Source organism: Cryptotermes secundus, unplaced genomic scaffold (assembly GCF_002891405.2).
Source record: "Cryptotermes secundus unplaced genomic scaffold, Csec_1.0 scaffold24, whole genome shotgun sequence".
Lineage (NCBI taxonomy): Eukaryota > Metazoa > Arthropoda > Insecta > Blattodea > Kalotermitidae > Cryptotermes > Cryptotermes secundus.
This window is the reverse complement of record NW_019718270.1, coordinates 1-13,978: the sequence shown is the minus strand read 5'-3', so window position 1 is coordinate 13,978 and position 13,978 is coordinate 1. Positions and strand designations below refer to the sequence as shown.

The window sequence follows — 13,978 nt, the reverse complement described above, 5'->3', positions numbered from 1 at the left end:
TCCTCCTGTACCTATAAGTAGTGCAGTAGGCACGGAATTCATGTTGACTTATGTGTCCCCGCCCCTTAATGTTGGTTGGCTACGCAGTGACAGTCTTGGGGGGGGGGGGGGGGTTCCGATGATAACTCCTTTCCCCCCCCTGGAGGCGTGGTTTCGTTTGCCGTACCTATAGATAGTGCAGTAAGCACTTAAGCGGCCCCGCCCCTTAATGCTGATTGGCTACTCATTACTCATGGTCGTGAAATTGCCGCATGTTCGTGTTCCTGCCGCGGTGCATCGGAAAGTACCGGGTTTTTGTTTACATTTTGCCGCGGTGCAACGGAAAGTAGCCGGTGCTAACGAAAAGTTCCGGGGGTTGTTTACATTTCTTGCTGTATGCACAAAATCTGCAAAAGTACTGCCCTGCTTCGGGTTTTCCAAATAACCTCCGGGTTTTCACAGAAACCAATCAGGTTTTCAGAAAAACCTTCCGGGTTTTCCAAGTAACCGGGTTTTGTTTACATTTCTTGCTGTATGCACAAAATGTGCTCAAAGACTGTCTTGCTCCGTGTTTTCAAAATAACCGAAGACCATTAAAACGAAAAAGTACCGGGATTTTTAAATTTAATTCCTCATTTGCAATCAATACTGTGCTCCTGAAGGTCGTCCAAGGTACCAGGTTTTCCTGATAACCGAAGGCCATCAAAACAAAATTATCGGGTTTTCCTGCTAACCAAAAACCATTAAAACGTAAAGTACCTTTTTTTTTTTAATTTAATTCCTGATTGCAGAAATTTTGCCCAGCTTCATCCATAGCTTCTGTAGTGTGCTGAAATGTTAAAGAAAAAATCTGTTGATGGAGCTGGAATACTGTGGGTGGTAAAATGTTGCCTCTTGAAGACTTTACTCATTACACATAGAAAACTGCTGTCATCCTTGTTAGTAGTAGCGGAATATTTTAATGATACATCAGTCATGGATCAGTAGGTTCAGGGAGGGGAGCATACACAGACAGCAATGTGACCTCATAGTCCTGTTTTAAAGGAAAAAAACTGACACGAGCTGATAAAATATTCTTGGGCTATCAGCCATATCTGTTGATAGTGAGAGAGATGGTCCCTGTGACATCAGTGATAGTTAACCAATTGACACGGCTGAAAGCCAGAGCAGATTTCATCCACTGTAGCTGCCATGAAAGCTTCATATCTTACGTTTAATGTGAGGTTTACACTGTAGATAAAAGGTAAAGCAGGGTAATTTTATTTCAGATGTACACAGTATTTGTTTACATGCCACAGGATATTGAAAATGTGATTACCCATACATGAATAGACAGCTTATAGCATTTTTCCTCAACAGGTATAAAAAAACTGGCACTTTTAATATAATATCACTGTAAGAGACAGAAGTTATGGCTGCCATAGGTATTCTGTGTTCCACATAATGATGTGATACAATGGCAAGCATGCTCTGTACACAGGATGCCACTGGAGGTTAAGCAACAAATATTATAATATGCATTTCAATTAACATTATGAAATTTACAATTTCACAATGTGGGATATTTCATTGGGAAGTCTATCTGTCTTCTCCAGGTGACAGAGCTTGTACAAGGGCATGCTGAAAGTAATGGCTCCTGATTTCTCTTCCATAACAGCAATTTCATTGAAACAGAAATGGCTACCTTCCTTGAACTTTGTTCCTTATTCTACACAATTACTTCTCAAACAACCACTTCTACAATCCAGACACAGCTGACATATTTGATGTACAGGTATTCATCAATTAACACACTAGTTGTATTCCCAAAAGGAGTCACTGGGGGTGCAAAAACATAAATGACATCAGGTAGGCCACACTTTTTCTTCTCCCTTGGCATTCCTCCTCCACGCCTGCACAGCATCCTAATCCTCCCTTCTTCTGACCTCTCTTGATGGGCCAGCAAGCAGTTCATACTAAAGCAAGTGTTAATAGGTCTAAATTAATTGACTGCATTAAAATGAAACAACATGTTTTGAACTTGCATATACCAAGGAGTACCTGTACTTATGTAAGTGGGGCATGACAGAACCACATTTTCGCCACTGTCTTGTGGAGGCATTACTTTTCAGCATACCCTTCCAGGATGAGAGCTGCTAATACCGAAGCCCACCAGTTGACACATCATGATCCACAGTCTTATAACGAATTTTGTCAAGATCTGGTTTAGTTTCTTTCTTCCACCATTTTTGCTTTGCCAAGCGGATGCTTTCCAGCATCTACCAACAAAAATATTGTATGTATTTGTGTTCAATTCTTTATTGGAGTCCATCACAACACAACAACATAACAGTCAAGGTTAAAATTACCTAGCTACATGTTTTGGTTTTTAAAGCCATCATCAGGCAAAACACATGATTACTATATTCACACATTATTAGTAATCATGTGCTTTGCCTGATGATGGCTTTAAAGAGACCAAACATGTAGCTAGCTAATTTTAACCTTGACTGTTATGTTGTTGTGTTACAACGGACTCCCGTAAAGAATTGTCTATAATAACACATCAGGATGCATGAAATGAAATGTATTTGTGTTCCCTCCATCTGAGCTACAAGTCCTTGATGTAACTTTCCTTACAAAACTGGAAAGCTGTATAATCATCAAGTTCCTTGGTGGGGACACTATGTGCTATAACACTGTGTTGTAGTTGGCAGGCGGATACCAGGGTTCTGGTGAAACACACCACCCTGCAGTCTGATAGGTGGATACTAACGTTCTGGTGGAATGTGTGCCTCCATCTTTAGGATGACTCCAGATATCAGACATTTAGATTACGTACAGATGTTTGACCTGTTCCCATTCACGAATAATACTCATTGAAGCATCATGTTGTGTTTGCAGTGACAATATGAAATCAGTCATCCACAAACAACAGTTTGATTTGGCTGATGATATGGGATATGATATTGTGTAGGTTGGTAGAAGTTTAATGACATTTCAGAAGAACACATTGCCTTCAGCTTCAATTGTCCATCCTGAATATGGAGCAAGTATATATGTCTGCAGTGTTGGTTAAAACACATTTTGGAGCATTACATTTCAGAAGACATATTCTCAATAATATTTTTCTAATTTTCATTTCATGCATCCTGTTGTGTTATAATATACAACTTCTTTATTACAAAAAAGAAAATAAAAAAATTATAAAAACCAAGGACTGACTCAATGATGTAAAACATCAACAGAAGAATTTTATTCTTGTGTTATACTATAACTTTTGTTTTATATAATCTAATTTATTGTATTTTTATGTCAAGTATTTTATATAATTAATAATACTGTATCCAATTTTACTAGTTATGCGGTTCAGTGGTCTATATATGTTAACCATGTATTTGCCTTATGCTGGCTATTAATTGCCGGAACACGTAGCAGAGCCAAAACTAGGCACTAATCTTGATATTAGTTATGTTGTGACAATTGTAATAAAGAAGTTGGGCTCAATAATACTGCTCAAGTCAGGATGTGATAGAATCTATGTAGCAGAATTCTACACTTATGAAGGTGATGGTACGTTCCTCCAAAATGTAGGCAGCCTCCTACCCACCTACTCAGCATCACTTCCAAATTCCTCATGATCACTGCCCTGAATACCTTATATCTCATACGTAGCACTGGTGTTTCTAGATGACTGTACTTCCATTTATGAACAACAAATACTGGCACACTACAACAATATAGTAATTGTGTTGTATTGATTAAACTGAACTGTGATCAGTTCAGATGAATTAATTTACATAATGAAATTATTTCTCAGAGCGTTGTTTGAACAAGTCTGCATCACAGTAGTGAGTCTGTTAGGAAATATGTACAAATTAATAAGAAATGGCAAGTCTACCACTGCAACCATTTGAAATTATCAGCCTGACGCTTCAGTGGCCCTGCCTGGGCTCCAGCTGCACGTGGCCACCTCAAGTTTACAGTGAAACTTTGAGTGCATACAAACATATCATGAAATGAAAACATATTTATATTATTTTTCCTAAAGGTGATATACATTTAAATACTACACCAAGTGAAACTATTTTATTGTACCTTTCTCAACAGGACACTGACCAATAAAGAAACAAAATCTTCAGTTTCTTTTGATAGGTGTGTCATATTTTTTGTCTGAAAAATTAATCACCTATGGTAAGGACAGATATTAACGACCATCAATAACCATCAGCCGACTGCTCTGAGTGAGAATGTTACAAACTGAAATCAACTCCACACATAATTCCAACCTTGCAAGTAACCACACTAACTGAACAACACATTCTGCATGCACCTAATGGAGTAGGTGTACATGTTTTAACTTATAATCCCTATTTCATGAAGAAATACACAAATGTAACAACTTTTGTAATAATGTGATTTCAAGTAAATTTCTATTAACAAAGACTAAAACATATTGAAACGGTCTTAAATAATTGGGTGGCTGGAATGAATGTCACTGAGGACATCAACTTACATTTATACATTACTGATATAAAGAAAAATGTAAGTTTGGGAACACCTGGAGTCCATCTGTGTACCTTCTTATGTGAAGATTAGTAACACATCAGGATTACAAATCAGAGTTCAGATAATTTCCAGCACCAACTTATATATTCATTTTGGTTCAAATCACCACCACCACCTCCAAGAAGATGCCTGAAGATCAGTTTTACACAGTTTCATGGCCTGATATTATTGGCCAAGTCTATGTATCTTTCAATTTTTCATATACCTACAGAAGACTCCTGATCATCTGCATGTGGATTAAACACAGAACTTTTATAACCGTATATAAGATTTTTATGGGGGCACGCAGTAGCATAGTTGGTTGAGGGGCTATACTACAACCTGGAAAGTCGCGGGTTCAAGTTCCGATGAGGTCATTGGATTTCTTTCAATTAACCTAATCCTCAGCCTCTAACAGGAATGAGTACCAGGAATTAAATAATTTTTCTGGGGGGTAAAACGTGGCCGGCGCGTAAGGCTAACAACCTTACCGCCATTTTTGAGCCGACTGTCTAGATAATGTCGGACCATCAATGTCTCACAACCCTATGGGCCTTCACGGCCTCTTACAGGGATAGCTTTACTTTTTTTATATATATAAGACTTTTAACCATCGTCCACTGTTTTTGATAAAGTTGTTTTTAATATTTCATCCTTTACATGTCTCAGAAGGATATTATCAACACACATGAAGACTACTGTTACCACGTCACAGATATAAATGTTATGATTTATGATTGTTAGATGTTTTAACAAATCAATATACATCCTAATATATTAGTTAAGAGACACAAAATTTATATCTATGACATCGTAACAGTAGCTTCCATGTGTGTTGATAATATCCTTCTGAAGATGGTTGTTTTGACCTAAACATGTAAAGGATGAAAATTAAAAACAGCTTTCATCAATCAGACTGGACAGTGGTTAAAAACCTTATATACAGTTGCGAGTGTGACGGGCCAGGATGAACCAAGTTATTTTTATAATCCATTACAAATGTTTCAATAATATATCAGTGGTACTTTACAATGACTTGCAGTAGAGTGTACGTCTGATTCTGTTGTTTGTATAATTTTACAGATTTTCATACTGGCCTATCACTGAACAAGGGTTTCTTTCGTCTTTTGGCAGGATACATGTCACAATGTTCAGTGGCCAATTTGCAGGCTTGAATGCAGCATGGATGGGGGGTGTACAAATATCGCTATTGCAATCAAGAAACGCCACATATATAATTACTTAATGTCCGATTTAGTTCAGAGGCTGTTCATCTGGCTCAGGTCCTATGAACAAGCAACTGCTCACTAGAAATTGTACTTTTCAGCTTACAAGTGCCAACAGCTGGCACAGGAGAACCTCTGTACTCATTTGAATGTGACATGAACTCTGTGGCCTTCCTTCCAGTATATACAGGCACTATCGGCAGCTGCAAGCTGTGTCTTACTTAAAAATAGAGATGATATTCCAGACAGTAACAAACAATAAAAATATAAGTCCACACTAAATTTCAGAGTTGGTGCCAGCATATTTCATGAAGAATTTGCAGTTTTGTTTTCCAGATGGTTGCCCTGAAAAAGAAAGAAACAAAGAAATTGTGGTAATGCTCATGTTAAACTAGCAGATTTCACAAAAACCTCAGAGCTGGTTTTATTTTGAAAATTGAATTTCATATTCTGCATCAAAAACAGAAATTTTTAGTAAAACTTCAGCATACCAAGAAGGAAAGTCTTATTCATCAATCTATCATTAAAATGACACTTTATGGTCTACAGTTGAGAAATTATAACAAAACAAGTGACATGCTCAAAGAAAAACAAATATTTACTTTGCGGCAATATAATCACTAAATGACATTATCAACATTACTATATGGCGGCTCATTTACTTAGCCTTTAAGTTAAAGCTATGAATTACTGTTATTTGTAATGTCAAGATAAGACAAATTTTGAATTGAGTTCACTGGTTTCATCTAGTAATCTGTGTTCTCAGGTCTAAGTCTGTCAGGTAATGAATACAATTACTTTCTCTTTGTTAGAACTGGCTGTTCTTTTGAATGAATTGAATCAGTGGCAGATAAAAAGCATACTCATGTTTGTTTACCCTCATTAGGGACCAAAAATGGAGACTGTGTTTCTTTCTGTTGCTGCTGCAAGACGCTAAGCATTCCAAGTGTGTGTCTGTTGAGCTCATCTGTTTCATCAACTTGAAACAAAATAAAAAATATGTCAAAATGAAAATTAATCCCATTGAGCCTGACACCTCAGATGGGGCACAGTCTGTTTGCCACTAAACATGCTAAAGTGTTTGTAGCACCTGTCACTGATTATCCTAACAGCTGGCCAAATTTTAAGTTGGTCTGTGCTTGAAGTCATCAATTTCCCCCAATTTCCAACCCATGGTCTCTGTCTGTGTCTACTAGCCTAATGACAATTGGACAAATATGCTGTGTGTTTTATGAGCAGGCTCTATCTGACTTGCCGCAAAGTTGCGGTCTTCCCATCTGTTCCGAGACTGAAGCTACTGAGTATGTTTGTAGTCAGCAGAAAATGAACGCACAAAAAGTGTAGACGGATATCTATCTCCTATATGGAAACATGGACATGTAATGATAACTACAATTTACTTCCTTATGGAGCACCATTTAGAAATAGCATCAAATTGTTTCAGTCTCGCATGCAGTATGTCCTTNCAGAAGACTGCTTTCTTCATAGTCACCGCCGCGAAAGCCTCAAATCTTACATAGCATCAAATGGTTTCACAGTCTCACGTGCAACACATCTTTCTATAAAACTTTCTGAAAATTATTGATTATATATTTCAAACTATAAGGCCATCATCAGGTGTTTGAAATTATAAATTATAAATGAAGAAACTGCTGTGCTTCCATATTGTGGTTGTTGGTTATTACTGTGTGGTCCCTTCTATGCACACCACTGTGTTACACAGCATAACACAACAGGCAGAACAACTGGCCACTTCATATATACATGCGCATAGAAGGGACTGCACAGTAACTACAAATATTCACAAAATGGAAGCACAGCAGTTTCCTCATTTATAATTTATAAATTTAAAACACCTAATGATGAAACTATAGTTAGAAACGTGTAGCGAATAACTTTTAGTAAGTTATATAGAAGGATGTGCTGCACGTAAGACTGTGAAACCATCTGCTACTAAATGAAGTGCACCAGGGTGCTACAGTATGGTACTAGTTACAAATAACAGCTCATGACCAGGTCTGGACTGATACTCACTCCTTCCTGTTCATTCTTCTTCATTCGTTTCTCTACTTTATTTCTGTAGGTCCCTTTCCATGAAGTTTATGAGACAGGTATCTGAAATTAGAAAGAGAGACAACATTAAAGTCACTGTACTTTAGGATCTGACAGAATGTGTCCATGTTTCCAAGTAACATGTAACATCCTTTCATCCTGAAGTTCCAGCCAGAAAATAGGGGTACGATCCATATTTAGTTCAATCTGTTATTCTGTGAAATTATAAAACTATATAACATTCTGTTTTCCAACACAACTTACTCATACAGCAAACAACCAGAAACGGGCATGCTACAGACCATTAAAGTCGCAGGGATTCAAATGATTAACACAAATTATTTTAATAAAAGTACAATGGGACAGTAATAATTTTGAGGCATGTTTCTTCTTAATTCATACGACCTATCTGCAAAATGAACCGCTCTGCCATAGTCTATGCCTACACAACAAACTGTATCAAGTACAAAGTATTTACACACTCAAATGTCACAATATGTTGGCTACTTAGAAACTGTCACATACAGAATGGGACAACAGGAAGTCAAAACAACACACACATATATATATATATATATAACAAAATGTTCTACTGATAGCATCTGAGGCAGAACACAATAATCTCACCCCCCATGATAGGGTAATCATGATAGTGCTGGTCAGCATAGGGACCCTACAATTTAACATGGAGGGGTATCCTTTGTATTCCCAAGTTTTACCTCTGCTAGATGTGAAGGCATCATCTGTAAGCAGAAAAATAAGTACACAGATGGGAGTGAGGATCAACTCAGAACCTTCTGAATGGGTATAACAGCTTAACCCTGGACCATTTTCTTAAGGACCTACTTTAAGTGGCTCTAGTGTTGCTCCCAGCTCAGTCGCCATGTTAATATGGCTGCTGGTAGACAACTGAAAGAACATGGGGAGTGGCACGATGACAATACAGAGTTTCACATAAATCCATCAGTTGGTTCACACATTACGGTGAGGTTGGCACACATGGATGATAAAGACGATGGTCCCATAATCATGCCTGTTTCCACTGAAAAGCCGCTTCCTCCTTGGAATTTTTTTTCTTAAAATGGCAATTACTGTGAGAACTTTTTTCCACTAAACAATGTACTACCATTGGACAGGCTACCCTCCACAGTGCGACCTATCTTAAAAACAGATATGCTGTTAGCTGTGCTAACCTAAAAGCCTCCTTTGCATTAAGCACATGTCCATCATCATCTGTGTAGTCAAGTTTAACATTTGGTCTGTAGCCCTCCTCCTCCTCTTTGAAGTCTGAGGTCAGACCACTGTAGCGCTCGCGATGCCCAAACTTCTCATCATCTCTGAAACAATAAAGCAATGCTGTACGTTAAATTCCTTAATTAGTCTTGCTTGCTTACTTCGTCCTGTCTTGACCATTATGTACACCTCCCTAATACAGTGCGTACAGTCAAGTGCGCGCCGCGGCTGCAATTTGCCGTGAGTCATACCACCGCAGAACGGATGCAGTCGCGGGGAGGAGTTGCAACTCCTTCCCGCGACTGCATCCGTTCTGCGGTGGTATGACTCACGGCAAATTGCAGCCGCGGCGCGCACTTGACTGTACGCACTGTACTTGAGTGGGTCAATCCCGACAGACGAGACGAGATTTGCAATTCAGTTATAGAGGAAGTGACAAAAGTATTCAAAGCTCACATATTCTTTACCCTTCAAAATCTCCTACTCTACTCCACAATCAAAACAAGCGGCCGATCCCTGTGCCCATGACAACTCTCTTCCCTAAGGCCTGCTGCAGAGAAGACTTGACGGCTACAGGACAACTTTAGGACACTCAGTCAGCAGCCACCTGCTCATGCTGGTTTCTCACTTGCACATATTTATACCCTGAAGATGGAGGCGATACATTCCTTCAAAACGTAGGTTTACACAATATCTATACAGTGCCACATCCCAGAAGATGGCATTCTCTATGAGTGACATTCATTACATTACATACCAAGACACTATACAGAAAAAAAAGTAAAGTTATCCCTGTAACATACCGTCAAGGTTCCACATTTTCTAGACAATCGGCTCACAGATAGCAGTGAGGTTGTCAGCCTTATGCGCCAAGCTATCCCTGTTAACAGACCATGGAGGCCCATAGAGTTGTCAGACTTTAAGGCTCCCACATTTTCTAGACAGCCTTACGCGCCAAGCTATCCTTGTTAACAGACCATGGAGGTTGTGAGACTTTAAGGCTCCCACATTTTCTAGACAATCGGCTCATCGATGGCGGTGAGGATGTCAGCCTTATGCACCGCCCGCACTTTACCCCCCACAAAAATTCCTTGTACTTATTTCTGTTAAGAGGCTGAGTTGACCCCAAAGCCACAGTGCATCTGGAAGAATTAGGTCAATTGAAAAAAAATTAATGACCTCATCAGGACTTGAACCCACGACCTTCCAACTTGTAGTATAGTGCCTCAACCAACTATCCTACTGCTACTAATATTAAACAGTACTGATTAATGTGTTTGTATTAAAACCCCTAACAAAACTGCAGTATACAATTAAATATGGTACAGCATTTCTGAAATCCTTAAAATATAAATGTACAATTAAAACTAATACAAAAGTGCCAGGGTCTCTTAATTTGAATCGGCCTATGTTGTACATAAAGAATCTGCTAGTGACTCACCAATTTCAACTTCATTCCAAGCTCCACGTTTGCCTCCTTCCCGATGTTTCTTCCTTTCAATCATTTCCCTCTCAAAGCCCTGTAAGGTAAATTTTGTATGAGATTAGCAAGATGCAAATGCGCAGCCCAAAAATTACCAATTCATTACCTTGAGATAGAACTGCTGACCCACCAACCACTGTACAAAAAATTACTGCACTGTAAAGTACTGACTACACTGTGTATGATTTGAGCTTTTGACAGCAGTGGTTTTGAAGAGTTCTGTCATCTGGGATATAATGTCGTGTAGTCTGTCGAAAGTCAACAGACATTTTGCAGAAACATGTCGCCTCCATCTTCAGGGTTGAAGAATAAACCAAGCAAGAAACCAGCGCTGGCAGGTAACAAAGCCAAGCTTCCTACCTGCTTCATGCTGGCTTCTTGTTTCATTTATTCTTTGACCCTGAAGATTCAGGTGACATGTTCCCCTGGAAATTCAGATGATACCCTAGAGGACGGAATTCTTCTGACTATACTGATCATCTTGAAACTTCTTTGTCAAAATATCTTTTTAATATCATAGTATGCTTTAAAGTTACAGATCTATTAGAAATATACTCTCATTCTGCCAAGCAATGTACAGCTGCCAAACTAATTCTGAGTTTGCAGTGAGAATACTGTGACAATTAACATTCAATTGACTTTGCAATGAATAAAATTACAAGAACTATTGGTTTTTCATTCAGTCATGTTCTGAGCTATTTATTCATCCCTATTTCAATTTCACATATAATTCCTAGTAGCGTCTTTTCTACCCTTGTGTCATGCACATGGCACAGGGAGAAAAAAAATAAGATATGAAAAAAGCCTGGGTTGAAATTCTTACAAAGGAGACTAAGAAAAGCACAATCCTCTGGGAAGTAACACAGTGTAAGTCAACTGACATTCCTTCCAAATACTTATGGACTTTACCACTTTATTCCATTTGTCAAGAAGAAGGAAAAAGTTCTACCATTTCAACTATCACATTCTTATTGTTCTAGGATCTTTTATTGGATGTTTCCAATTCTGTACTCAGTTCAGTGATTTATATATCCATTATCACGAAATTCAACTGCAATTAAAGTATTTTCAAATTCTGTTGCAGCTGCAGTAAATAACTATAGATGGGCAATGGACTATATCCAGTGTTGACACATGCTAAACCAAAGTGCCCTTACCAAATCTGCAGATGGTTGTATTGCACTCACAAGTAGTTCCTGAGTGTCCTCATCCCTGTTGCCAGCCAAACCATACATGGCGATGTCACCCAACATACGGCAGAATTCTGCTGTAGCATTCAGCACAATGGAACCACATTCCATGTTTCCTTCCGAGTTTCTCTCCAGTACTGACTCTGCCACCTAACAAACATCACAAATCACAAAGAGCTAAATTATGTAGCTATACAGCATTCTGTTTTGTAGTATCCATAAATGCAAAGCTGTCCTATGCTTAATTAGTTATACACTAGATGGAGGTGAGTCGCCAGCTCCATGCCCTCCCACACCTGGGGAGAGTGCCGCTGGTACCTATATGACAGGAGGCCATAACAGGTCTCAATAACCAAAATATGAGAAAGGATGGTAGCATAAAGAAATATACAGCTATCCCTGCAACATGCCGTGGAGGCCCGTAGGGGAGTGAGACGTTGAGGCTTCCATATTTTCTTGGCAGTCGGCTCACAGACGGCAGTGAGCTTGTCAACCTTACACTTCCGTCGCCCTTTAGCCCCAGTACAATCCCTGGTACTCATTTCTGTTAGAGGCTGAATCCACCCCATAGTACAGCTGGAAGGATTCTGTCAATTTAAAAATCCAATTACCTCACTGGGATTTGAACCCACAAACTTCTGGTTCATAGCAGAGTAAGAAAGAATGATGATGACTTAAATGTGACGATATGATTTACTGATTTGAGGCCCACCACAACAGACTGAGATAAATAATTTAACAGCCCTCAGGTTAAATCAGAACACGGTTTCTCCACAGTACAATGGCTTTGTATAGTAACCAAAGAGGAAACATCATAATGAGCTTTACTACAAAGTTCTGTGCACAGCCTATTACATACATTTTATAACTGGAACATATACCATATCTGTGTAGGAACTAAACACGGCACAGGATTCTGTAGCTATGGACAATTTCATCACCTCCCACCACATATCCATGGGGCTGTTCTTCTCTTGTCTCAGGGAGAAAAAGCAGAGGCAGGTGAGGGGAAGATGGCCTTGCCTGATCAAGAGAAATGTCCCGTACTACAGCAAAACATTTTTGAGAATGATTAAAAAGGAAATCTGCCGATGTGATGTACCTTTTCTATATTGTTCTCCGATTCTGTGAGAGCCTCCTGCAGCTTCAGTCTCCATGCTTTTTTGAGGGCTATCTGTAGCACCAGTTCGCTGTCATCAGGCTCACAATTGATGTTGGACAGTACTTCTTCTGGCGCTGAAAGTTGTTTCTGATTATTAGTAACATTCAGAACTGCCCCTGCACATTTCTTTTCATTATTTCACAACACACTTCGTAGCGGAAACTATATATTATCAAATGGCTGATGATTAGAAAATAATGTATTCAAGTCTTGGTGGTCACCTGATTAGGGATACTACGTCCAGCCAGCATTTGCCTGGAGGTCCTGCGAAAAACCATGAAAAACCTACGTCAGGTTAGCCAGATGTTCCAGCTGAGATTCATGAACACATGAAGCCAGTTCCCTTTTTTGAGTTCCAATTGTGGTGAATTCTCGTTGTGATGCAAATAATATGCGTCTGTACTTAGGGTCCGATTGGGCGTTTTAAGCTCATCTCTTCTTGTAGCAGTTTAATAATTTTTTGTGCTGATCTGAGTTCTATTATGGTCTTTTGTAGTTCTACTTTAAATTTATCACAACAAGCACTCGTTACTTCACTTGTTTCACTACTATTATTGATTAAAACTGGAGTTTCATCAGCATTAACCACCGAACACGCCGCCATTTTGGATATTATCATCGACTCGCGAATTACTTTTTCGGCTCTGAATAATTTAACACCAAAATTATTCAACTTACAAAATAAATTATGCTCAACATCACACAGCTCTCGTATGCCGAGTTCCATTAAAATACAAGAACAAAAACGGAATTAATTTTGACCTTTGAACAAAGATAATGAAATATTTGTACATTCTTAACTTCCTTGATAGCTTGATACTGAAAACTACCTCCTCAGCCAAAACACATTTGTATATCTCTAGCTGCATAAATAAATACATGCAACAGGGATATTTTACTTATAATTATCACATAAAAGAATATGATCTCAAGTCTGAAGTATATGGCTATGATATAATTGTAACATTATTGGTTATTCATTGTATCAGTCTTTATTTTCACCTCGTATAGTACTAGATTCTCTGTAAAATATCTTTTTATGGTGCAGAACACATAACCTTACAGAAGAAGTGCCTTGTGTGATCTGTTAAGGTCTCCACTATAGTGTTCCTAGTGATAATCCTTC

At 38.7% G+C, this 13,978-nt stretch overlaps 1 long non-coding RNA gene across 2 annotated transcripts; it reads right to left on the bottom strand.

The window, feature by feature from the left end:
• Positions 1 to 5,036: 5,036 nt before the first annotated feature.
• Positions 5,037 to 13,940, bottom strand: LOC111866044. Of its 2 annotated transcripts, none has more exons than XR_002843085.2 (7): positions 13,074 to 13,940; positions 12,793 to 12,926; positions 11,658 to 11,840; positions 10,459 to 10,537; positions 8,978 to 9,121; positions 7,767 to 7,847; positions 5,037 to 6,077 (listed from the first exon to the last, which is right to left on the bottom strand). It is a non-coding gene; the product is annotated as an uncharacterized LOC111866044 (long non-coding RNA). The 2 variants fall into 2 exon arrangements; XR_002843089.2 differs by lacking the exon at positions 5,037 to 6,077 and adding an exon at positions 6,615 to 6,711.
• Positions 13,941 to 13,978: the final 38 nt, after the last annotated feature.